The 27,874-nt window shown below is 38.8% G+C and overlaps 1 protein-coding gene and 1 long non-coding RNA gene across 2 annotated transcripts in view; one reads left to right on the top strand and one right to left on the bottom strand.

Annotated features, from left to right (window-relative positions):
* The window catches only part of LOC148043828 (uncharacterized), a 41,319-nt gene extending 33,783 nt beyond the window's left edge, over positions 1-7,536 (top strand). Inside the window, exons 2-3 of the long non-coding RNA XR_015697883.1 lie at positions 3,097-3,135; positions 7,407-7,536. This is a non-coding gene — a long non-coding RNA (uncharacterized LOC148043828). The remainder of the gene's footprint in view (positions 1-3,096; positions 3,136-7,406) is intronic.
* The window catches only part of MAML3 (mastermind like transcriptional coactivator 3), a 352,805-nt gene that overhangs the window by 188,312 nt on the left and 136,619 nt on the right, over positions 1-27,874 (bottom strand). The window lies entirely within an intron of this gene.

The following is a 27,874-nucleotide window of genomic DNA, read 5'->3' as shown; positions in this document are numbered from 1 at the left end:
TATGCTAGCTTACATTTTCAAGAGAGAGAAGCTAAACTCCTTGTTATAATTGAAATAGAAATGAATAGAGTAGAGTAGAGTAGAATAGAGTAGAGTAGAATAGAATAGTTTATTAGCCAAATGTGATTGGACACACAAGGAATTTGTCTTTGGTGAATATGCTCTCAGTGTACATAAAGAAAAATAAAATAGAATACATTCATCAAGAATCATAAGCTACAACACTTAGTGATAGTCATAAGTTACTAATAAGCAATCAAATCTTACTAGGAAACAAATTATTGGATTTTTAAATTATTGGATTTTCTTTCAAAGAAACTCAGTATGTGCTTCCTGATTATTAAAAGTGCAAATTCAGTGTCAATGACTCCTGACTATTTAAAAAACGATTCTATCCAAAATAAATTGAAGTAAAACATTTCAAACTATTCCACACAGAATAAATTGAAGTAAAACTATTTTTAAAAATTCTATGCACAATACATTTCAAAGTATTGTGCATAGAATTTTAAAAAATGTAAGTCACAGTCATATGTCCACAAGATGCTGCAAATGGCTATAAATGTGGGTCAGTTATGGAGTGACTGCAGGGGAGACATGAGGAGTCAGAACTTCGAACCAGGTCATAAGTACCTTTTGGGAGGGAGGGAGAGGTCTGTCATAACTTTGAACAGTCACTCAATTACCAGGCATAAGTCGAGAACTACCTGAGCAATCCCGCCTTCCAAATGCCAGGTAGCTCCATCAACAGTCCTTTTCATCTTTTTGTAAGAAAAATATGATGGAAAAAGAAACAATAACTATTGTACATTTATTCCAGGACATACACGAAGTCGTAGGAATGGATCATGAATGAGAGCACATTTCCACCAATTAATCCAGAAAATAAAGCAGCAAGAATCTCACTATCCCCCACATCTCCTCTTTCTGAAAGAGGAGGGTGGGAATAGTGGGATCCTTGCTGCACCAAGCTCAGAAAGCAGCAAAGATCCCACTATCCCCCACACCTCTTCTTTCTGAAAGAGAAGGTGAGGGGGGGGGATAGTGGGATCCTTGCTGCACCAAGCTCAGAAAGCAGCAAAGATCCCACTATCTATCCCTCACACCTCCTCTTTCTGAAAGAGAAGGTGTGTGTGTGTGGGGGGGAATAGTGGGATCCTTGCTGTACCAAGCTCAGAAAGCAGCAAAGATCCCACTATCTATCCCTCACACCTCCTCTTTCTGAAAGAGAAGGTGTGGGGGGGGGGGGATAGTGGGATCCTTGCTGCACCAAGCTCAGAAAGCAGCAAAGATCCCACTATCAATCCCCCACACCTCCTCTTTCTCCCTCTCATTCTCTTTTTAGGGGGGAAGGAGGAGAAAGGACAAAAAGGAGAAAGAGGGAGAAATGGCTGCAGGGAGAGCGGCGCCCGAGAGAAGCGGGCAAAAATAAAAAACCTTCCGACGGCACGGGACCGAGCCTCCTCCTCACCGCGCTGCCACCGCCAGAAACCCAGCGCTCTCCCTGCAGAAAAACATCGCGTGTCGGCGCGCGCATGTGCAGGAGAGGAGGGTGCCAAGCCCCTCGTTGGGTGCTGCGAGCGAGCCAAGTGGAGAGAGGGAAACCACTGCCCTCTAAAGGCCACATCAGGAATGACACTTCAGAGAAATATAAACTTTTTTTTTAACGGCGTCCTTTTTAAAATTGATTTTCTTTCTTTTGGAAAATCGGGACTTTTTGAACACGTCGCGGGACACGGGACAAATTATTAAAAATTGTGACTGTCCCACCAAAAGCGGGACGTCTGGTCACCTTATTAAATCTGTCACCCAGAGCAGAGTAGTATCTGCCTTTAGGACTGCAAGAAGCAGAAAGCAGATTTTTATATGACTATATTCATAATGAAATTTTACATATGTTTATTTATATGCAAATTATGCTATCAACCAGCTATGTACAGAACCGAGCCTTAAACTGCCATTTGAGTCCTCTCTGGCATTGCTTCAAACCCTGATATTATTATTTAATGGTATTATGTACAAGGCATAGAGACCAAAAACCACCTCAGAAATTGTGTCTTCCCTAACAAGAATTCAATGCAGATCTCAGGCTTTTCTGTGTGACCTCTGTGTGAGTATATCTGATGATATCACAGGTTTCTTCTCTGTGCCAGTGGCTGTATTTTCTTTCCACAAAGAGACTATGCTAGGCAGAACAGGAGGAGGCTGTTCCATTGTTTGCTTATATCTCTCATTAACTAGTCTTTCACAGTATGGGAGAAACTTCTGAAGGGTTAATAAATTAATAAAACTAACTTACAGGCTCATAGAATAGTAAACGATGGATGCATGGATAAATTGTGGATGGGAACAGTTAAGTACACAGCTGCCATTTCTTAAAATTAAAAAAAATATGTAGGTAAATTATCAGTTGCCACAAATAGTATCTTCCAGTACAATCATCATATAACAAATCCATGATGTCCTCATCCAAGAAACTCAGCTACCCTGTATTAAGATAAACTCAAATGTTTTTCAGTTCAAGGATGCTGAAGTAGGCTTGGCTGTGAAGTGGCAATCTCCCAGAGATTGAGGGACTCAGTTATAAGTTTCTTCCATTTTATTTTCCATTTCAAGTCATTAAAACCATTTAGAACCAACTCAAATAAAAATATTAATGGGTACACAAAGATATTCTTTCAATGGGAAGACCTCTTTTCTTTGAACCAAAATATTTTCTTGATTTTTCATTGAAAAAGTTAAAGATAAGTTATCTTCCTTCTTATTGTAAATAGAGTTTTTTATCTATAATTTTATTAAGGATTTTGATTACAATAGTTTAAAAAAAACTAAAGAAATAAAGAAAAAAAGAATAAGAAAGAATGAAAACTTTAAAAATCTCCCAAATGTACCAGTCTGTAAAAGAAACGGTGGAAGATTTGTACAAGATTCTACTAAGGTAGCTTTATAACAAAGTAGAATAAGCTCATCTCACTGAGTTTCCTGTCTGGTCTACCTGAAAAAGCTGACAGGCTGCCAGAACTCTGTAAATAAATGTCTTCTTTTAACCTTGATCAAAAAAACCAATCCTATATTCCTTTCTTTCACTTCTAACAGTTGTTCTGCAGTCTCCAGGAGCGACTATCTGGAGTACAGGTAGGTGATCTCCCATCCTTTCCTTAAAAAGAAAGGTTCCAAAGAACATGTCTCTTCATCAGTTCTTGGATCTTTGCCACAGTAGTTGGCTCCACATTTGTGCAGATGTTTTCAGTTCATCATCCTCCCTTAGAAATCCTAACTATATGTGCTATAAGTTAAGAAGGCAGAGAATTCCATGGCGTTCGTTTCCCAATTCATTAGTTAAACAAAATCATTTTTCATACATTTCAGAGTTACATAGTGAATGATGACTTGTCAAAAAGGCAAAGTATTTTTTTAAAAAATTAAATCACAGTTTAAATTTTTCTGAAACTTAGGAAAGCCCAATGCAATAACAATAGAATCAAAAGTTTGTGAGTGGCATAGAAAATCATTAATTAGATATTCAGCTCGTATGTATATATGTATAAATTAGCATCCATTCATTGCTGAAACTGCAATAGTTTTTTCCATAACTGAATATTAACCTTGTGAAGAAAATTTCTGGATAAAAGAATAAAAAGTGCAGCGGAAAAAGTCAGAGGAAAATTTTAAAAATTGAAATACTAACACAGGAGCTGTCACGAGTACCTTTTGTTAAACCTTTGCTTTTCTCTTTCTTATATTTTTTTGAATGGCTACAAATTCATGCACCAATGGCTGGTCAATTAAGAAGCATAAGTCATACTTAATATGTAAAAATAAAAAGAATATATTGATAAGATTTGTTGTCTCAGCAAGACTCTTTTGAAAACTAGATGCAGAAGGGGGGATTCTTAAAGGCAGCTTGATTGCACGTGGTATCTGAATCAAGTTCCATCATTTCTGAGTTTCGTGTGTTCACTTGGAAATAGCCATTCTCTGCATATTTCATAATATTCCCCAGGGAAAACACACTGTTTTCATTTTAATTCACTGCTTAGATTGGCTAGTTCATATTTACTTAATGTTTTAGCATTTTGAAATCATCAACAGACAATTAAAAGAAAAACAGTATTTTTCAACACTGGGTAAAGGCCAGAGAGGTGTCCAATATGAAAGCTGCCCATTTATTCCTTAGTTAAACTTTTATCTGGAAAGGTATAATTTAGACCATTAATGATTTGTTTTTTAAAAATGCAGCCATGTATCACTAAAAGGTTATACATAAAATAATCCTGCTCGTATAATTTCTCATAAATAGAATCACAAAAGTATATGGCATATAGGTAAGCATAATAATCAAAATATAAATAAGTAACAAATAATTTCCAGAAATTAGAATTCCTGCTTTTTTTTTTTGATTCTTAGAGTTTATACGTGAATAATATTTAGACTTAATCTTATACCAGATTAATGAACCTGTACAAATTCAATTATGAATGTTAATGTAACACAAGGTAGAGGTATTAAACACACAAGAATATCACGGCACTGCACACTTCAAAAATCATTCAGATGAAAAGCTTTGGAACTTATGCAAGGAAAACACCATCCCATTTTCATTAAAGCAGCCCCTCCTTTTTCAGGTATCTCCATGAGCCTCAGAAAAGGTGTGACTGCTTTAAGGGACACATTAACTGGAATGAGTAGCCTGAAAAAGGAGGGGTTGCTTTAATGAATAGCAATGAAGTGCTATTTTCGCAAATGGTCTGAAGCCATTCTTCTGAATCATTTTCGAAGCATGCATAATCCTATTAAATGTAATTACTTAATTAAAGTTTAATCAAAGTTCAATCAAATTAAGTTTTGGTTCAGTCCCCACCTATTTCATGTTCCTTCCCTGCCTACATTTTGGAATGCAGCCTCTAGCATTTTATTCAAAGACAAAACATAGCCCTCAGCCCTGCCCCTGCCCCCACTCCAAGTTATGCAATTCTATAGTATAGAAAAAGCTTCCTGAAGAAGTTGTGGGTATTAATAGGCATTTCTTATGAATACTTTTAGACAAATGTTTATGCCCTAGGACAAATATAATAGGAACTATATCTCAGTGAATTCTGAAATGCATCCCTTCCAAACTCATGTTTTCTACATTTACTGTTTTCTTGTTCTCCAGTGTCTACTTTACACTGTTATTGCAACATCATTAGGACTTGCCAAGAGATCTGAAAGAAGGCATATTTGGTTAATATGAATAGACTCTTCACTCATTTCATATAGCTTAACAAAGCAATGTAACAAGGCTCTGCCTGGTTCATGGGCTTTCTTTTATGAGCTTCAAAATTACTCCTCAGTTATTCCTACCACACACAAAAAGGAGTTACACAGCCTGTTCTTAATTGAAATATTTGGTGCCTGCTGATATGTTCAAACACATCCACCAAATCTAGATTATTCACTGGCAATTAAAGCTATTAAGTCAGCAGACAGACAGTAGGCTATTTCATTGTGATTTGACAAAGCCAGCTGTCTTGCTCTCTCCTTCTATATGACAGCACTGTAATTAACGGTAATCAAATATGATTTGGACTAGGTGTTGCCTGCCTGCATTCATAGCCAGAAAGGTATCCTGTCACTTGCGTAACAGGGACAAAGGAGATTGTGGGAAAGTTACACAAGGAAAACACCAAGAAATGGGTAGTGGGGAAGATATTATTTCTTCACGGTGTTTATCAGACAGGTTGTATCTTGTACATTAGAGGATTCGGAATAAACCAGAAGTTTAATATGGTAAGTTAGAGTTAAATGAAAACAATTAAGTTAAATTACAAAAGGCCGATTAGGTAACATTATGAAATGTACTAATAAGCATAATTATTCTTAGCACACATATTCACTGCTTCAGAGGCATCTATAACCTCCATTAACATTAATGGGAGCTCTCCTCATGCATCAGGCACAGACTGGAACCTAATAGGGCATTACAGCTTCCAAGTGCTGTATAAACATGAACTAATTAGTTCTCATAACCATGCTGCATGGTGGGTGAATAGGGATGTATTAAAATATGCATCTAAAAAGTCTCACTATCAGGGAGCACTGGAAATCTGCTCTGTGACAAGAACCAGTTAAAGAATTGCTCAAGCATCTAGAGTGAGCTGTATTTTAGAGGTTAAATTGGAAGGCCAACTGAAGGAAAATAATATTAAATGTTGCTACTGAGATGCTTTGTGACCATAAGGGTTTTTTGTTGTTGTTGTTCATTTGTTTTCATCAGCTTGAATGTGAGGACCAATTCTTAAAAGATTAGGTTGGGCTTTATGGTTTGTGAACCTCACTGCATGGAAGAAGCTGAAATTCTTTTCTTTTTTACCCCTGAATAAAATCCACTCATTCCCAAGGTACCGTGTTGTTTAAATGATTTCAGGATTTAGTATTTGAAAGAGAAATCAAATAACTTAAATGAAAAATGATATGTCAGCAGAATAAACTTATTTCAGAAATTTTAGTTCATCTTTTGCAATCAAAGAGAAAAGAAAGAGCTTTCTGCCTGTTTTTGCAGAACATCTTTAAAATGCTGAATAATTTTGAGCAAGATTATATGATAGATTACATCAGATATGGGTTCCTACTGGTTTGGTCTGGTTCTCCTGAACCGGTAGTGCTGCCTTCAAACAGAGAGTGAACCGGTTCTCTGTTTTTGTTAAAAGAGGGCCCACCCGCGGGTTATATTTACCTTCCAGCTTCCGAAGCCCAGCTGATCCCAGGAGGCAGTTTGAATTGCCGCTCCTCAGCTGTTTTCCCTTTTTCTGGCTAATTTTTGTTCAATTGTGCACGTGCACGCAGTGTGCGTCTGGCACGCAGAGTCAGTGAACCAGTAGTAAACAGATTAGGAACCCACCACTGGATTACATGTCTTATTATGACTTGTAGGTGAAGCTTTTCTTGGGCTTCTTAAACACTGTAGTCTACAATGTCAAAAAACAAGGTGCTTGATAGCACCTTTTCTAACTAACAAAAATATCAGCTATATCAGTCTCTATGAAATGACTGCAGGTTGCAAATGCTTATGCTTTTTAATAAATTTTTACTTTTATTCAGAAAAAGTGCTACCAGACTCCTCCTGAATTTCGGCATCTTAGGAGTGTCAGAATAGCTGCCATAGAATTTTCTTCCCAACAAGGCCTGTCTTTTCCCATTCTGTTTTTGCACATATAACTTTTGTGGTAGTGAAGACAATGAAATGCTATTCAATCTGCTCAGAGTCCCTCTGAGGGAAATGGATGGTTCAAAAATGTGAAAAAATAAGTAAATAATCTGTGATAATGAGGTGTCTCTGACAGCTATTGACTGGCAAAAAAAAGTAAAGTAATCAAGTTTGATAAAGAATTTATAACTTTGTTAACTTCTCCACATTTTTCTTTCAGTGCACATGGATACACAAATGGTCTTATTTGGGCGAAGAAAGGACGATGTATGGCAGCACTTATGGGATTCAGTCCAGAGGTGGGTTCCTACCAGTTTGGCCCAATTTGGCCTAGTAGGTAGTAACTCAGCTGGTCATGCCTAGGGTGACCAGACGTACCGATTTCAGCATGACAAGCACGCTTTATAACAATTTTTCCCGCGTCCCTCCGCCTTTTAAAAAAGTCCCGATTTTCTGGCTTCATGTTGAAAGCCCAGTGGATTTGCTTAAGAAATCCTAACCGGGGCAAGACAAAAGACACCCTGTCTAATCCCTCTCTCTCTCTGTCTCAGTACTTTCATTGAAGATATTAAAACGTTAAAGCAACAAAACGGACCTCCCCCCCGCGCGCGCCGGTCGCGTTCACCTCATTTTATAAGAAAAAAAATGATCTAGTACCATAGAGCTGCAGGAAATGGCTAGAGAGGTCGCCAGTGTTACTTCCTGGATTTTCCGGAGGGGAGGGGCACGGAGGTTGGAGGACTGCCTTTTTCTTTCACCATTTCACCATTTCAATTTGCTCAGTTCTTTGTATTAACATCTATATCATTTTGGATTGACTTGGAGTTTCTGCCTGCTGGTAAGTGTGCTGGGTTTTTGTCTTTTATTTTTTAATGCATTTTAAAATAATGTAGGTTTTTAAAAATGTGCAGCTGCTGTTTTTTTATTCAAAACAATATGTGTAACACTATGATGTGCCATGGAAAAATCATTAAAAAAAACCCTGAAAGAACAAAAAGGTTTTTATAGGGTATTTTCCTGATCAAAACTATAATTGTTTCTGCATGACACCCTTAATCACAAATAGCCAACTACACTTCATTCTAAATAGTTTTATTTCCTTTATTGTATGTGATTACTCAAGTCCAAAAACTGAGTTAATTGGATAAACTCAGCTCCACAATTTACTAAATATACAGTTACAGGAATTTCATGTATAGTATGCTGTCTCTTAGGGTTTATTGAACATAGGAGAATAATATGAGAGGGATTTGATGTAAAATAAGCTCTTTTAATGAATTCAAAATCAATGCAGCAGACAAGACATGGGAGTGAACATAATACACACTTTAACAATATTTTTTTTCTTTTAGCCATCAAATACTGCAGCAAGTGTGTCAGTACTAATAGCAAGACAGGCATAGGATTTTCCAGCCAGGTTAATTTTACTTTTTTATGGTTTTGATGTTGTATTTAATTTTATCTGTATTAGAAACTTATGAAGGGTGTGCAACATTTTGAGGTGATATAGAGTATGTAAAGGCATGAATACAGTAGAACCTCTGGTCACAACCATAATTCGTTCCATAACATTGGTCGCAAACTGATTTGGTCATGAATCAAACCTAATTTTGGAAATTTGGCGCTTACAAAAAAAATGGTGCACTAGGGGAAATCAGCAGCGGGGAGAATGTGAATATTTTGGTCAGAAGCGTTCATGACCAGAGGTTCTACTGTATAACATCTTCACTTAAGACTTAAGATTCACTTAAGATATAACATCTTCACTTAAGATTCACTTAAGAACTGTGGCAAGAAAGGTGGTATAGTGACCAAAGTTACAATGGCATTGAAAAAAGTGACTGATGACCATTTTTCACACTTAGCGACCATTTTCACACTTAGCGACCATTGCAGCATCCTCATGGTCACGCGATCAAAATTTTGATGTTTGGGAACAGATTCGTATTTATGATGGTTTCAGTGTCCTGGGGTCATATATTCACCTTTTGACAAAGTCAAATGGGGAAACCAGATTCACTTATGCTACTAACTTATCAGCTGCATTTATTCACTTAAGAACTGTGGCAAGAAAGGTGGTATAATGGGCTTAGTGACCAAAGTTACAATGGCATTGAAAAAAGTGACTGATGACCATTTTTCACACTTAGCGACCATTTTCACACTTAGCGACTGTTGCAATAGCAATAGCAATAGCAGTAGACTTATATACCGCTTCATAGGCCTTTCAGGCCTCTCTAAGCGGTTTACAGAGAGTCAGCATATTGCCCCCAACAATCTGGGTCCTCATTTTACCCACCTCGGAAGGATGGAAGGCTGAGTCAACCCTGAGCCGGTGAGATTTGAACCGCTGACCTGCTGATCTAGCAGTAGCCTGCAGTGCTGCATTTAACCACTGCGCCACCTTGGCTCTGTTGCAGCATCCTCATGGTCACGCGATCAAAATTTTGATGTTTGGCAACAGTTACAATTTATATTTGTAAATTGTAGTTATATTGAAATAAAAAAAACATTACAATACTATTTTTGCGTTGTATGAAAATTTTTGTTGCTCTGTATAAAATTTTTAATCAAACCCCCCCCCCCCCAGTCAAAGGTGTCCCTCTTTACCAATCTGAAAATCTGGTCACCTTAGTCATGCCCCCGAACCGGCGGCACCATAGGTGCCACCATTTTGTTTTTTGCTTCTGCACATGCGCAGAGCAATTTTTTATATTGTGCACATGCACAAAGCACGTCCCTGAACAAACCGGCAGTAACAAAAGTCGGAACCCATCCCTGATTCAGTCAGCCAGGTACCACAAGAACATACATATTTTCCACTCTTGCTATATAAAGCATTACTTCTTCTGCACAATTTAAATAGTTATCAGAGTATGGAAAGCTAAGTAAATATTGAATGCAGCAGGCTACAATATGAAGAACATACTTATCTTTTTTTTAAAAAAAATAATGAAATAAACACAGAAGAAAGCTATGTTACTTTCACTTGGCACTTGCCCAATATACTTTTTATAAATGTTCCATCACAACAAAACAATCATAGATACCAAAGCTGCAGGCCAAAAACCTCTAGACCTTAATAGCAATTTAATTGATCTAATACTATATTAAATGGGAGAGGAGTACTGCTAGTTAGAGAAAAAAGTCTATAAACAAAAATGCAAAGAAGTAGTAGTTTTAGCAATATTCTGTTTTCTATTAGGGATTCCAATTTATCCTTAAATACAATTCAATTTTGGCAGAAGGATACTTTAGATTAGAACAGCTATTTCTTTGCTGTTTCTTTGAAGGTTTAACATTCAAATATATTACTTCTTCAGTTCTACAAAAGGATGTTTAAAGGGTATCATAAAGATTGAGAGGAGAATATTGTATATTTTGTCATACTGCGTGTTTTGTCCTGTAAAAACTAAGAATGATTTATCCCATCAGTACATCCCATCTAAATTCCACATACATTTGTTTAGATCTAGTCTAAATAAATGGAAGTTTTGCCATGGTCAGAATTTCCCATGTTATTAGGACTTTCTTGAACAAAAAAAAACCATGTTTGATATTTTACTCTTGCCCCTTTCATATTATTATTTTATTTAAAAGTTAATCTTAGCACTTCATTTTTTTTTCTTAAGAATAGGGTTTTCTAAAGTTAGATCACTATTATACTTTATAGTATAACAATATAAGAACTATATCAGAATGGTGTATTTCAGAACATTGAAAGCATCTTATCCATCTGGAGGAAATAAGGGAAAAATTAGACACCAATCTCAATAAAGAGGACAGAAGAGTCATAATATGCTAATAATCTGCAATATTTTCAATAAGTGATTTACCGATAATTCTTTAACACATCCACTTAATTCTAAGGATACACATTAATATAAATTAATAAATATTCATATTAATTTAAAAATTAAAATGTCTAGATTTATATATCCAAATGAAGATTGCTTGTAAAATGTAGTCTTTTCACACTAACCTGGAGACCAATTTGGAATATCTATAGTGTCAAAATGGAATTAGTAGGAAAGGACTGCCACAGTTTAAACTTTATTTCCTGAAAAAGCACTATGCACTAATGCTTCATATAAGGCTCATGTTTCCACATTCCCTTTGTGTTGAAACACAATGTTCCATAAATGTTTCCCAGGATCATTCCAAGACTTGGTTCTGTGTCTGGCATTGATCAGTATTATGCATTCACATTAGAAGAGCCCACTTGAACCAGTACTCTATCACACAGAACTAGATATACATAGGTAATTTACAATCAGGATGCAACGGTGGTGAGAGCAAGTTTGGTGTCATGGTTAAGGCATCATGCTAGAAACCAGGAGATTGTGAGTTCTAGTCCCACCTTAGACCCAAGTCCTGCTGGGCCAGTTAATATTTTCTCAACCCTTGAAAGGAAGTAATGGCAAACCTGATTATTCTGGCTGGCGGGGTCCTGGAGGAGGGTGTTTTATGCTGTTGCTCTCACCTTCTGGAACATCTTGCCTAACCCTTCTATCATGGCTTTGCCAGTTAGCATGAGCCCCAATGGGGGAACAGCACAATGGAGATGGTTGATTGAGTAAAAACAGATCCCGCCTCCCCCCCAATCTGCCTCCACCCTTCCAATGTATCTTTGGTTTTAATGTTTGTTTTTAACTTTTTATGTTTTAGCTTTTATGTAACTGTAAGCCACCCAGACTTATCCTATGGTAAGATGGGCAGCCAAAACATTTTATAAATAAACAAACAACCTCTCAAAAATCTTGCCAAGAAAACCAAAGAGGCTTTTCCAGGCAGTCCCTGAGAATCAGCCTTGATTGAACTAAAAGGAAAAAAAGGATAATAGCCTCTTTTACTACAGCTCTCCAGCCACTAGTATTTAAGGTATATGCCATCCTTGATCCAGTAAGTAATAAAGAACTATCAAAACTAGAAACCATAGATAGCTTTATCGTCCATGAATTCATTTTAAAACCAACTATATTTCCACATCTGATAATAATTAATTCCACACAATGTTTTACATAAACCTCTGTATTACTGAAAACAAGACAGAAGGGTGCAGCAACTCAAACATTGTATTAAAGATAATTGAGATAGATTCTACTAGAAAAACACAATGCAATATATAAGACATCCTTTGAATTGTAGAGCAGGATTTCCATTAACTAAATAACATGACAATTGACTCCAATTTGTGACACCTATTTTATTATTATTTACTCAAAACTACTATAATTTTCAGGGTTGGAAAATACTGCAGATGAAGAAATATATATATATATATATTCTGGAAAATTGTGTTCCTAGAATCTTTTTTAAAAAAAACTAAATTTAGGTTAGACATTGCCATGAAAGTAACGTTAGCAACTGCCAAACTTATTTATTATAGTGTAGTGCAAGTTACTCATTATTAGAAAAGTTATAGCTAAAAGGTAAGAAGTAGACCTATGTGTAAAATATGTCTAGCAAACTAATCTGATGATCAGCTCAATCAAAGCCAGTCTGCTTCATGATAGAGTTAGTAGATTTTTGCCATTAACATCAGCTAAAATAATAAAGCCAAAAAGAAACAAAATGTCTCTTCCATGCCCTTTCCACAAATTAGAGTAATTGCCAAAGTCAACAGAGGTGTAGGGTAGAAATACATTACTTTTCATATAGTTTGACACTATCGTATGCATCCACTTAACTAGTATTTTCAACTACTAGCTATTCAACATCCAACTATAAGCAAAACTACAATATTCTACCACCTCTGTGCCAGTGGTGGGTTTCAAAATGTTTTAGAACCTATTCTGTAGGTGTGACCTGTTTTGTGGGAGTGGCTTGGCGGTCATGTGACCGGGTGGGAGTGGCTTGGCAGTCATGTGACCGGGTGGGCATGGCCAACTTGGAAAATGTGGTGAAACTCACTTAACTTGCTTAGCAACCAAACTTTTGGGCTCAATTGTGGTCATAAGTTCTTCCTTCCTTCCTTCCTTCCTTCCTTCCTTCCTTCCTTCCTTCCTTCCTTCCTTCCTTCCTTCCTTCCTCTTTCCTTCTTTCTCTCTCTTTCTATCTTTGTCTCTTTTTTCTCTCACTCTCCCTCCATTCCTTCCTTCCTTTCTTGTGTATATCTCTCCCACTTTCTTTCTTTCTCACTTCCCTCCCTTTCTTTCTTTCTCTCTCTCTCTCTCTCTCTCTCTCTCTCTCTAAATCACTCTAAGTTTTGATGAAAGCAGTCACAAATTTAGGGTGAATTAAGTCTTTCTCCAAAACTTAAACCAGGATTCCAACAAAAACCGCTAGGTCAGCATCAAACTCATGTTTTGATTTTCATCCAGAGCCCGCCCCACCAGCTTCAAAAGTTTGGGACAGACCAGGTCTCTCCAGCCCTCTCTCAACAGCGGGGGAGGAATAAGACACCATAATGCACAGATCAACTCTCAAGTGGCTTCAACAGCTCTCAGAGAGAGATAGTGAACAACCAGATAACTGCAAAAAATACAATCCTTTCAGTCCCCATTCCCCCCAAAATCTTTCCCCTACCATCCAGCCTCAAACAGTACCTTTCCTTCCTCCCCACCACACACACACACACACACACACACACACACACACACACACACACCGCCATCACAACTGATGAAGCTTCTTGGATGAGAAGTGAAACATTTTGTTGTCTTCTTCTTCAAAGAAAAAACAATCCAGTTGCCTTTTGGAAAAAGCACCTTTGAGACATAAAAGAGCTGTCACGGGGTGAAGAGTTTCCCGCTACAGGCGCAGTCTACCTGCAGCCGCGAATGCCTGCAAGCAGCAGCTTCAGGCACCTGCTTGCAGCTGACAGTTCTGTTCAGGAGTGGAGGCGGCAGCAGTGGAGGTGGGCGCAGTGCAGGATGCCCCAGAGCCCAGGCACTTTTAGGAGCTTCACAGGGCCGGGAACCAGCTGGAAAAAAGCCTGCTGCCGCTTCCGAGCACCGCATCTTCGCTCTGCGAGTGGCAGATGCACCTGTTGCGAGGCCGTCCCATGATCCAGCCCAGCCCGGGAAGAGAGAGGCCCTTCGCGGCCGCCAATTCTCCCCAAGATGTGCCGCCTCACTCATGCCAGCCACCGGTCGAGCCAGGGCAACAAGGGAGCATGCCCTGCGTGGCTTGTTCAAACAGCAGAAGGAGGAACAGGAGTGGAGTTTGGCTGTTTGAAAAGCCCAACGTGGAACTCCCCTCCTGTTCCTTCTTCTGCTGTTTGAACAAGCCACATGGGGCGCACTCCCTTGTCTTTCACAGCCACCTTGTTTCCAATTGGGGGGGGGGGAATCCATCTTTTTCTTCTTTCTCCATGGATCCCCGCCAATTGGGAATGAGGTGGCTGTGAAAGACAAGGGAACGCGCCTGCATGGCTTCTTCAAACAGGCAAAGAAGGAACAGGAGGGGAGGATTTGTTGAACAAGCCCAAGGGCACATGCTGCTCTCTCCTCTGACAGCTGCTTCGTTTCCAATGAAGGGGGTGGGGAATCCATGTGATTTCCTCCCTCTGCATGGATTCCCCACCACCTTCATTGGAAATGAGGTGGCTATCAGAGAGAAGAGGGCAGTGCATGCCACATGGGCTTGTCGGGGGCCTCCGGAAGAACCGGTATGCTAAAGCATGCTAAATTTAACCAACTGGTGCACCCATTCCGGTCCGTACCTGCTGAAACCCATCCGTGCTCTATGCCCTTTAAACAGTTACCACATTTTTTGCATTATCAGATGCTCCAGAATATAAGACACACATTATCTTTAGAGGAGGAAAACAATGGAAAAAATCTGCCTCTGCTTCCCAGCATCCATCTGGTATTTATCTGGCTAGCATCCTTGCAGCAAACAGCAAACACCTGGTAAGTTTCAGCATGTTATCACAGTCTCAGTACGTGGCTTACCCGCTTTGTTGCTCCCACCTCAGGTCAACTGAGCTGAGCTGTTGCTGCTGCTGCCAGCGGGGAACACTGGAGCCTTCGCTGCCAAACAGCTGATTGGCAGTTGGAAAGGCCTCCCGGAATACCGCCAATCAGCTGTTCTAAGTTGCTAGGGTTGCCACTGCTGATTGCCATTCACTGCTGCCGCCTATTGCCGTCGCCCATTCATCGGCGAGTGGGTGGTGGCAAACAAGCAGCAGCAAATGGCGGTGGCAAACAGGCAGCAGCAGCACCAACCCCCATTCCCCAGCTGCAATATTTGCTCTATAAGACACACAGATATTTCCACCCAATTTTTTTGGGGGGGAGGGATGCATCTTATAGTGTGAAAAATACAGTATATTCCTGTTCTTGTTAGTGGGTAAAGGAATTAGATCTTTAGTCAATTGTCTTATATCAAGTCTGAACATCAGAATAATGTTCCCTAACCAACCATTCTGTACATATGTTGCAGTTAAATGGTGATGGTTGTGTTACTCTGGGAAATGAACTTTAAACTTCTCTGGAAGTTGTTTTAAGCAGTTGTACTTTCTTGCATTTGTTAAATATTGAACCTGGGAGCCTGAAATTACCTAGTATAACCAGTGCATTCTACTTTAATATGAAATTCCTATTTATATATTGAACCTGAAATGAAATTTTAAAGTAACCCACAAATGAGAATTGAATGATTATTAAAGCATATTAATATTAACCACTTACTCACTGATTTTCATTACTGTCCTTATAACAATATTTTAGAGTGTTTCAGAACACTAGAGAACTGCACACAGTAACAAAGGAAGGGCAACTATGGGAAAGAAAGACTAGGAAGACTAAATATGAAGATACCTTGGCTTTTCAATATCTACGCTGGAGGACAACAGTGCCTAGGAATGGGCTTTTCATTTGGAGCAAGTTAGGGCTTTTAAGTCAGACCTGCTTCACTCATATAATAATCTTGGCTCCTGGGATTCTCCAGTAGCAGTTATCTGTGCATCAACAGGAGAGCTTCATCTACGCTTTAAATTTTAAATAACTCTTAAATGTATTGCTGTTTCCACTTAATTGTATAAGTTCTATTCCTTTACAGCAAAGATAGGTAGTTTGGATTGTAGATGTCACGAATATGTGTTGGATGCCATGATTGTTGCAACAAAACAACCATTTATCAGAAGGCAAACTTTGCGGGTGGCTCTCCCTCTCTAGCTGCTCTGCTTCCCTTTGTCCTTTTCTAGGTGGGGACTGTGTTTCCCAACAATGCATCGCACTGTAGTGACTCCCTATTTTAATTTTCCTACAGGGTCTTTAGAAAAATAAAAGTTTTTAGCAGTAAAAATGAAACTAGAAGTTAGTATGCTTAAGAAAAAATATTTTTTTAGTCAGATGGAGCAGGAACATGGGGTTTTGAATGGAAGAATCTGCAGGAACAGGAAAACCACAGCACTTTTGCTTTGCAGCAAGATTTCTCTGGCCACAGTAATGGACTGTGGCTGTTCTTACTATTTACTTGTATTAAAATTGTATGGTTTCCAAAACTAAGTACTGTAGTTCACAAAACTAAGAATTCTTGAATAGGAAATAACAGTAAGTGCCGTGGAAGTAATTAGTTGTGATAGGGTCTTCTTCTATCAGTCATGAACAACCAAAGCCACATGAGCAGAATTCAAGCTGGCTACTTTATTATGTTCTGTCTATAATACAGGAATCTTCTAGCAGCCTATTCCAAGGAACATAAAAGTGGTTGTTCCTAGCTCTTTTGCAGTTCTGGTGACTCCAAGCTATCAATGTACTTGATCCCTCTTTCCTGCTAGGCTGGGTGATTCCCAATACCTATACTGGATATGTTCAAAGTTATTAGACAGCCATCTGTTAGGTGCACGTAAACTGGATTTTCACATTGAGCAGAGAATTCATCTCAGTGGCCTCTAAGATCCTAATAGTCCCATGTCCTCAACTGATTCCAATATAGCTAAGAGGCCTCCAAGTTTTTTTTTCTCAGGCACTTGAACAGGTTTCACAGATGGCTCTTTATTGGCAGAAGTGAATACTGAAATACTGCATTTCATCAATCTGAATTCCTCATCCAAGCCAGGCTTCTAGCATCTATACATAAGGAATCTGTTAGGAAACAGAACCTAATAAGGATAGTGATAATAAAAGAGAAGATTTTAAGGGAAAAGAAAAAAAAGATAATGTTGATTTCTCCCTTCGATTTGTTTTTTTCGAAATAATCTTGTCTATCTGTCTTGTGTGTAAATATTCCTCTACTTCCTTTTTTATTTAGAATCAATTATTTTATTATTTTTCTGAAATAAAGCTAATTAAGCTACCTATGATAAAACTAAAAGAACCAATACTCGGCTATCAACTTGTAAATACAAGATTCACAATTGCTGGAAGCTTACCACTGGGCTAATCATTAAGTTATCTCAACAATGCTTTCTAGTGAACTTCATATAAAATTGTATAGTATTATATTTAAAAACATCAGTTTCCAACACTGCAAAATAAAGATTTTATTCTGCCCCTTTGTGGAATATGGAGGAATGCAAAATATTTTATCTTATTTAATCAATTCATATAGCTTCTCATAATAATGTCTCTGGATAGAGCTCATAGGATTAAAATTGCAGAGTTCATAATAGAATAATGGTGTCTAAGGCAAACCCAGCTCAAAATTTAGCAAGCACAAAATCAAAGCAGGCTTACCTAACTTGCAGATTCCCTGCCCAAGGAAACATTCAAGGATCCTTCAGGAATCTTCAGGGATTCACAAAATACTAAAAGGGTCAAAGACCCTGATAATCATAGGGAAATGGTTTTCCAGAACATACTTGCTGGATTTTGCCAGATGGCGCTGCTTAATTAACTGGACCTGTTGAATTTAGTGGGATAGGCAGAAACATTTGTTTCTGTTCCCTAAGTAATGCAGTCCTACAAGTAATCTTATGACTACTTTTAAGTTAAAAAAAACCCACAAAAAATGAAAAGAGGGCCTGAAAGTCTGTTTTAGAACATATATTACTTAAAATGTCAATCTTTAAGCAAAAGTCTGCTTGCTCCATATATTATATTAGCCTAGGAACATACAGGAACACTGCAATTCTGATTACGTATCCAGCTTTGTTGATAAAAATTTCTGTTACTCAGATGAAACTGTTTTATCACACTTGCCTCCAGTTGCTGTTTCTCCAGATAGATTTACCTACTTCTGTTAATGATGCTGGCAAGCATTTCAGAGACTGTTCAAATGCATCCAGGTCCATTTCCTAGGACCGTGGCAGTAGAAAGGATGTCCTCCGTATAGAATTAAGCATTTCATACTTAGTTTAATTGATTTTCAAGTTGCCCTTGAAACAAGCATTTTGATGCCTGCCCTTTGAGTCTACAAATACATAGTTTGTGATTTCAGGCCTTTTTATCTGATCTTATTCCATCCTACATTTTTTAGTACGGAAATCCAATCTTTCAAGGATTCAAACATCAAACATTTTGCGATTGTGCAGGGAAGGGGTGGGTTGCTGCTGGCATTACTGCTGGTTCAGTGTGCTAGGAATCTACCCCGGTACAGGGTAAAGAAATCTTTAATCAATTCATAGCTATTCTCAGAAAAAGAAAATGATTCCAAATAATTTTTCAGGTTTCACTTCTCCCACCCCAAACAGCTCTTCTTTGTCAAGCTAGTGTCTTAATGTTTTTTTTTTATTAATTCTCATTGTCATTCCCAGAACTTTTTAAAATAAGGTACAGTTAGGGTTAACTCAGCAACAGCTGGATAATAAAATATCCACTGGGTGAAAAGGGGAGGAAAAGAGAGAGAGAAAGCAGCTAAAGCAAAAGTAAGCACAAGAACTTTGTTGAGAAAAATGGAAAGAAATGGAGGAAGGGAAGCAATCATTCAAAATAGTGATGTCTCTATGGCAATATGTTAAAGACCTAAAGAATGCTCAGCAGGCAAAATCAGGGTGGGGGTAAGGGAAGGAGGCACAAAACCCACAAAGTGCATCTCTCAATAAACAGTATAAAGAGGGAAAGGAGAGGTCTGCTAAAAAGTGGCTGAGCGAGAGACCAGGGAGCTGAGTCAGCTGCAGACAACAAGCTCTGAGCTCTTTAGCTGAGTAAATGAGAGGCTGCGGGAGGGTTTTCCCTGGGCCCTTGCATGATTGATTCCACTAATGATGGGGCTTTGTGACTTTTCACTAGCTAGTAATAGCTACCTGAATGGGTCGAGGAAGGAGCTTGCTGTGAGAATAAATGAGTAATGACCTGCAAAGCCCTCCCCCACCTTGGCTGGACTCAAGACAATGCAAACTTTGCTCTCCCTTGGCTCAGGGCTGTTTTACACATCCCTGCCATTGGGATGAGTGAAAGAGCCATGTGTTTAAAGGCATCCTTTCCCCCTTGGGAATAAGCCTGCTTCGTGTGGTCTAAGAAGAGCACAGACAGTCTATGACTGGTTCTTTTAAGGTAAGGTGACCAGATTTTCAGATTGGTAAAGAAGGACACTATTGACCGGGGGGGGGGGGGGGGGGGCTTGATTAAAATTTTTATATTTTGTCAAAAGGTCACCCCAGGACACTGAAACCAGCATAAATACAAATCTGTTGCCAAACAAAATTTTGATCACGTGACCATGAGGCTGCTGCAACAGTCGCTAAGTGTGAAAAATGGTCGCAACCATTGACTTATAAATAGACTAATGTTCTGAAAACCTGACCTAAATTACTATATATTTTAAATAGCTGTAAAGCTATGCTGAAAAAGTTGTTCTCAAGGTATTGTGATAAATTCAATCAAAAGAAGGGAATTCTTCATGAACTTAAGGAGAAATGAGAGTATTGGATAGTAAATGGGCAAATAAAATTACCAATCAAAGAGAATATTTGCACCTCAGGGTTGAAATGAGATGTTCTCTCCTACTCTTTCCTCTTCCTCTCTTCTCTCTCTGTCTCTCTCATCCTCTTTCTCTTTGTCTCTCTTCTCTTTCTCCTTCTTTTCCATTCTTCCTTCACTTATTCTTTCTTTCTCCCTTCTCTCTCCTCTTTGTCTCTTTCTGTCTCTCATCCTCTTTCTCTTTGTCTCTCTTCTCTTTCTCTCCTTCTTTTCCATTCTTCTGTCACTTTCTCTCTCCTTCTCCCTCCTCTTTGTCTCTTTCTCTCTCTCTCTCTCTCTTACCCTCTTTCTCTTTTTCTTTCTTTCTCTCTCCTTCTTTCCCACTCTTCCGTCACTTTCTCTCTCCTTCTCTGTCTCTTTCTGTCTCTCTCCCCTCTTTTTTCTTCCTCTCTCCCACTCTTTTATCACTTTCTCTCTACCACCCAACCTGTCCCCATACTTATCTTTGACTGATCATGTTTGCAATAATTTACCTTTTCTAAATAGGCACAGTTCCCTTACCAGATCCCTCGCTCAATCAAACACACACACACACACACACACGCACATTTTTCTCCAAACTTTGGTCACAGCATGGTTCTGACTTCGGCTGGTGGGAACAGCTTTCCCCTTTCCCCGTCCAGTTTGGCAGCGAGTCTAGCGGAGAGCTGTCCCCATCCCCGGTGACCGGGGCGGAGCGGGGGTAGCGAGAAGGCAGGCCCGGCTCTTCTTGGCTTCTGCCTCTCCTTGCAGCATACAAGAAACCCCGCGATCTCCGGTCTCTCTTAAGATACGGAAACTAAGCCCGGCACCTGATACAGACGTCACAAGGGAAACGGCCAATAGGAACGGCTCGTGGTCACAAATCAAAAGAGGAGATCGTGATGGAGAAAGAGCATCCATTAGTGCTGCCCTCCCTCCCTTCCCTACTTCTGTGCATCTCGAGACCACCGCGTAAACAGAATTTGCCCCGAAATTTTTCCCGCGGACAATGAGCTCTCCCTCAGACCTTTTACGCACGTGAAAGATTAAAAAGCTAAATTTACTGCCACACAAGCCTGGAACGCCTGCAAAGAAAGAAGGGAAATGCGGGCAAATGTGTGAAGGAGAAAGAACAAAAACCAACTTGTCCTTGCGCCATTCCGACGATACAGCCACGGGTTGCCAGACTCCAAATAAGTTCTAACTACGTTACCCAGCGCGTGCGAGCGGCAGCGGATGGGTGGGGGAACGAATGAGCGGCTCACTCACTCCCCGTCCATCCGCCTGCTCACATGCTACAGTACCCAGCCCATGCGAGCGGCAGCAGATGGGCGGGGGAACGAATGAGCAGCTCACTCGCTCCCCGCCCATCCGCCCGCTCACACGCTACAGTACCCAGCCCATGCGAGCGGCAGCGGATGGGCGGGGGAACGAATGAACGGCTCATTCGCTCCCTGCCCATCCGCCCACTCACTCGCTACAGTACCCCGCCCATGCGAGCGGCAGCGGATGGGCGGGGGAGCGAGCGAGCTGCGAGCCCCAAAATAAAGCGGGTTTTTTTGAGAACGGCCCAGGACGCGGGAAAAATTATGAAAAGGCGTGCCTGTCCCGCCAGATGCAGGACGTCTGGTCACCCTATTTTAAGGACAAGTAGTAGCAATTATATTCATAGTAAGAGTTTGGCAAACCAAAGGCTGAAAAGAGAGCCTTACTATACTTCTTTTGGTCCCATGTATCTGCATTTCTTTTTATACATGTGAATATGTATTGGTCTATATCGCAAAGATTTTTCCTGTGTTAAAGCACCGATGTATTCATATAATGACCCTGCTCACACCCTCTAAATGTCTTGCCAATTGTAAATTACTGACAGACCCAGGTACCAAAAGTGCTAGGATTTTCCAAATTCCCTTCCCTTGGGAGAAGAGCTTATTAAGTATATGTTAGCATTGGTTAAGATTGACAGAGATCATATATCATTGTCCTTTGGAAGACTTACTGGGTCTTGATGCTCACATTCTTTGGAACCAATAGTACCAATATTTTGGACACTAACTGGAGAACAATGAAAGTGGATACTGTGTACTTTTGCTATTGCAAAACAAACAGAAAGCAAAAACTGATATTACAAAATTGGAACAATATACATTTTCCATCAGTTAAGCCGAATTTTAAAGCATGCACCTCTTTTTCTATATTTAGAGAGGCTGTTGATTGCTAAGAGTCTTGACTGAGGAATTATTTAGAGACTGTTTGCCATGCAAGACATACACAATATATACTTTATATACTCAGATTAAAAAGTTTCCTGCTCTTAAGAAAAACTGATTTAATTGAACAATACATGATAATATATGTACTGTAAGACAGGTTTCTTTTAAAGACTTGAAATACATTTTAAAAAAAGTTCCCCTCTCACTCCTATGGGTGACGGTATGTGTCTTCCTCAACATTAGGACCTTAGCCAGACGTTTGGGTATTTGAGGGTTCTGCACAATATCTTATCTGCTTCTACCACTGCACTCCTCTGGACAGACAGCTCTGATGTCATTCTGGTTTTGTTTTGGGAGCCATTCTCCCAGTGTAGGATTCTCAATACCAAGTGTTTGTACCACCAGTGGAACAGTTTTGGGTTGCAGGTGGTATGCCCCAATACGGGCGTACCAGAGCCTGCCCAGAGCACCAGATACTGTTCCGGTACAGTGCTCTGGAGGGACCGCCTACCCGAGTACCTTACCGGTCTTTTAAGTTTTCAGCGCTTCCGCGCACGCCGCATATACCATTTGCGCAATGCTCCGCTAAGCAGCTGGAGCGTCGCAGAGGTGCTAAGACGCATGTGTGTGCTGCGCGCATCCATGCGGACACCACCAGGCCTGTTCCGTTTGGAACAGGCCAGGCACTGTCCACATGGACCCATGCAGTGTGCGCACACACAAACGTGCAGTGCACGCATGTGTCTTAGCGCCTCAGCGAGCCTCTGCAATGCTCCAGCTGCTCAGCGGAGCATCGCACAGGCACTGTATGCGCCATGCAGAACCCACCACTGGAGTGGGACCTCTTTGGCCTTTACTTTCCACATTTTCTCTAGTTCCTCCTTCAGGCTCTGATACTTTTTCAGCTTCTCATACACTTTCTTCCTGATATTGCTGCCACTTGGCACTACTGTATTTATTGCCACTGCTATTTTCAGGTCCTTGTCATTACTGAAATGTCTATTGATTGATCAGTAACTGGTTGCCCATCTGGATCTGAAAGTCCCACAGGATCTTAGCCCTAGTATTCTGCACTACATTCTGTAGAATCTTTCTTCTGGACTTGAGAGATTCTAGGCCATACATTGTGCAGATGGATCTTGAACACAATGTCAAACTACTTGATTGGGCCCTTCAGTGTATTTGGTTCCTGGCTACATCTTACAACCTGCCATACATTATGTGTTGGACTGTCTCAGAGACCTCTTTGCATAGTCTGCACCTCGGGCATTGCCTAGTATGATAGACCCCTGCTTCTACAGATTCGGTGCTTAATGTTTGTCCTTATGCTGCTATGATCAGTGTCTCAGTGCTGTTTTTAGTTCAGCTTTTTCAAGCCACTGATAGGAGTTCCCAATGTCAGCCACTTCAGCCTTCTGTTGACGGTACATCCCATGCAGGATCTTGTCTTGTCATGGCACTTCCTCTGATTAATCATCCTCCCATGTCTGCTGCTGTCTCGGGCAGGCTTTCAGCAGAAAACATCTCTGAGTGCCACCTTAGTATGGATTTGTCACCACCAGATGTGATGAGATGGTGTGTGTGTGTAAATATGTATGTGTGTGTGTGTATGTATGTATATGTGCGTGTGTGTGTATGTGTGTGTGTGTGTGTGTATGTATGTGTGTATATATATATATATATATATATATATATATATATATATATATATATATTTAATATAATATAATAAATATAATATAATATAATATAATAAATATAATAATATAATATAATATAATATAATATAATATAATATAATATAATATAATATAATATAATAATATAATATAATATAATATAATATAATATAATAAATATAATAAATATAATATAATAAATTAATATAATATAATATAATATAATTAATATAATATAATTTTATAGTATCATGGCAAATACTAAAATTGTATGGACTGGATCAGTACTAAGGAAGAGTTGTAATCCCTCCTCAATGTATCAGCCTCAGCATGGGTCATGACTGTTTAGTGGCAAGCAAATTTTGCTAATTAAATCAGGCTTCATTATGCCTTGCAAGGAGTTGCCAAGAGCAGCTGTTAGTTTTTGTGTTTTATGAATCAGAACTGTGGCTGAAGAAGAAAATGATTTGGCAAATTTAGTTATATTCAAATACACTGCTTTCACAGAATTACTCTAATCTGATTTAATACTTTCTTTTCTCAGTTTTCATTGAGATTGATAAAACTGATTTATCATGGGATATATGTGTGATTAGATCTCAACAGGTGGAAAAGCAACATGCATACTTTACATCTACCGAGCTGTTCAAGGTCCAGCTTCAGCTTATGCATTTTAACATGCTGAAGATTACTTTTCATAAGGTAGAACAATTTTTTTTAAAAAGAAATTTTTAATGCTGAATTCCTATTTAGAGTATAAATATGTAGATCCATATCACAAGGGGATCTGGTTTTTTCAGCCTGACAATATATAGTATATTAAATATTGATATGTACTAAGTTCTTCAGAACAAATTGTCTTATTCCCAACTATTCATGACAACTCTATAGGTATATAAATTCAAATAAACCTTTCCTGTTTAATCTTTTTCATATAGAAAGAACTAGAAAATGTTAGACTGGAAGTTCCTCAGCTGGACAGATGTGAGAGGTGTGCACCCTGACAAACCAATGCCGAGATCCTTATGGATCAGACCTCCCTGTGGAGGTGTGTGAAGAAGGGGCAGCCTCTCATCAGACCCAGAGGGAGTGAAACAGGTGCCTCATAGGTTGGAGATTTGCCCTCTGAATTGGCATCGGGGGAGGCAGCATGGCAACATGGCTGCACAAGAAGCTGGCTTCTGGCCAAAGTATCTGAGCAGAGCGTGTAGGAGATGGGATGAAAAACCTGGTAAGAAGATTTAATTAACCAACAGACATAAATCAGAATTTGGAAAAGGCAAAGAACCTTGAGAGTATAAATAATATCGATGGACAGATCAGTATTTTGGCAGAAAGAAAGAAAGAAGGGGGAAAATGGAGGGTTAAATCTCAAGCCCAAAAAGAATTACTTGCTTTAAACAACTTGGAGACAGAAAGGAGAAACCAGAGAAGTGACACACCCATTCAAACACAAACTTTGAATTTGGATTTGAAAAGGCTGGTTGTTTAAAAGAGATTAGGAGGGTGAAACAGAAACTAAAAATATACCGAGGAGATTTGTGTCGTTCGAGTTTCTTCTAATAAACATATCTTAAGCAACTCTAATTAATGAGAGGTGGAATGTAACAAGGGGGAAAAATCAAGAAAAAAGCACTATTTTCTCACTTATAACCTAATCTTTTCTGTGCAATGAATGGAATGTGAAACTTTGAGCAGGAAGTTTTAATTACCCAATTGTCATAAATCAGAATTTGGAAAAAACAGGAGGAAAAGAGAAACATATCAAGGAGACTTGCTGTGTTCGAGTTTGTTCTAATTAATATATTTTAAGCGACTCTAACCAACGAGAGGTGGAAGGTAACAAGGGGAAAAAAATAAAATCAAGAGCTGGGAAAATACAAAGTTTTTTGCCAGAGGGAGAACAAAGGATCAAGATAGCTCCCGCTTCTCTTCCTCTTCACATTAGCTGAATTAGCTAAATTTAAGGTGGACCAGAACTCTGAAACAAGAACTGTATAACTAACTGTAATTTTGGAATTGGAGATTATGGAAAGGTGGGAATTTGAAGAACTATGTGAAATTATAAAAAAATATGCATAACTCATTAAAATCAAGTCTAAATAGAATTTTGAAGTTAGATATTGAGGAGAAGCAGGAAGTGAAGACAGAAGTGAAGGAAAAAGAGAGGAATAATGAAGTGATAGAAATGGTGGAAAATAAAAAACTTCATTGAGTTTGACAGTGGTATAGGATAAATTGAAAAGGGGGGAATGTATCCCAACAAAAGGAAATAAAAAGCAGACAAAAGTTCTGAGTTTGACAGTGGCATAAGGAAAACTGAAGAGGGGGGTATGCCCCAACAAAGGGAAAATACAAAAGATTTCACTGGGGTTGACAGTGGCTTGGAGAAAATTGAAGAGGATGGACATGTCAAAACAAAAAAAGGGAGAAGACAGGAATAGAGAAGTGGGACAAAAGACTTACTAGGAAAATCAGATAATTAGAAAGTGTTATATGGGAAATATAAAGTTGAGATGTGTGGTTTACTCCTATATATAATAATTAAACAGAGTTGCTAACTGTCTGAATATGATAATGGAAAGATAATTAAATAAAGGTTAAAATATATGGAATATGGATAAATATGAAACTGTTATGTGGAGAATGCAAAGTAGAGGTATGTGATTCACTTTTATACATGATAATTAAACTAACTTGCTGATTGATTGAATATGACAATGTAAGGACAATTAAATATAGGTTAAAATATATGAAATATGGACACATATAGAACTCTTAAGATGATGAACAAAGTGAGGTATGTACCGCTTGTTATTCTATATAGTAGATTAATGGAATTGTAATGAACATTGAACAGTAAGGATTGTTATTTAAAGACAATTAAGGGTAAACTAAGTCAAGAGATGGAAAAATGGAGGGGGAACATGAAATATACTTATAATGGAAAAATATTGAGATTATAAAGACAGAACTACAAATTTGGGGCATGCAAGGATGTATAACTATATAAATATAATGATGAGAATAGCTGGGAATTGTAACCAGGTTTACATCCTGGCCAAAAATAGGCTGAGGTGGTGGTGGTTTAAAAAATTTACTATTATTTATTTATTTATTTATTTATTTATTTATTTATTTATTATTTATTATTTATTATTTATTATTTATTATTTATTATTTATTATTTATTATTTATTATTTATTATTTATTATTTATTATTTATTATTTATTATTTATTATTTATTATTTATTATTTATTATTTTGTTATTTTGTTAGTTTGTTAGTTTGTTAGTTTGTTAGTTTGTTAGTTTGTTTATTTATTTATTTATTTATTTATTAGACTTATATACCGTTTCATAGGGCTTTCAGCCCTCTCTAAGCGGTTTACAGATTTTTTAGCAAATTGAGTCAGCAACTTGCCCACACAGTCTGGGTCCTCATTTCACCCACCTCGGAAGGATGGAAGGTTGAGTCGACCTTGAGCCGGTGAGATTTGAACCGCTGAACTGCAGATCACAGTCAGCTGAAGTGGCCTGCAGTACTGCACCCTAACCACTGCGCCACCTCGGCTCTTCATATAACTACTATATATGTATACTTTTCTTCTTTCAAAAAAGGAGGAGGAAAATATATGTCAAAATTAAAGATGTGTATTGAACTGCAATTATAAATACCATCAACATAAAATAGGGCTTGCTCAGAGGCTGAAATACACCAAGTAAATGAGATGAAGAGTGTGGAGTAGAGGAGAGCGGCAAGGGAAGAAGACAGGGATAGGAGAGAGGGCAGGGGGGGAAGAGGAGGAAAGAAAGAAGGAGTGGGAAGAGGAGAGAGGAGAGAGGAGAGAGGAAGGGGAAGTAGAGAAGAGAAGGAAAACAGAGGGAAGAAAGGAGGTAGGGAGGAGGAGGAGGAAAGAGAGAGGAGAAAGTGATGGATAGGGTATAAATACGGTGTCTGGAGAGCAGAAGAGCCAATAATCGTTTTTGGGGATTGATGGTAAGGCGAATTAATGTAAACATTT

This window comes from Thamnophis sirtalis, unplaced genomic scaffold (assembly GCF_051295495.1).
Source record: "Thamnophis sirtalis isolate CommonGarterSnake01/CBP01778 unplaced genomic scaffold, rThaSir2_p1.2 scaffold_10, whole genome shotgun sequence".
Taxonomy (NCBI): Eukaryota; Metazoa; Chordata; class Lepidosauria; order Squamata; family Natricidae; genus Thamnophis; species Thamnophis sirtalis.
Note: the sequence above shows the minus strand (reverse complement) of the source record. Positions and strands in the feature narration are given on the sequence as shown.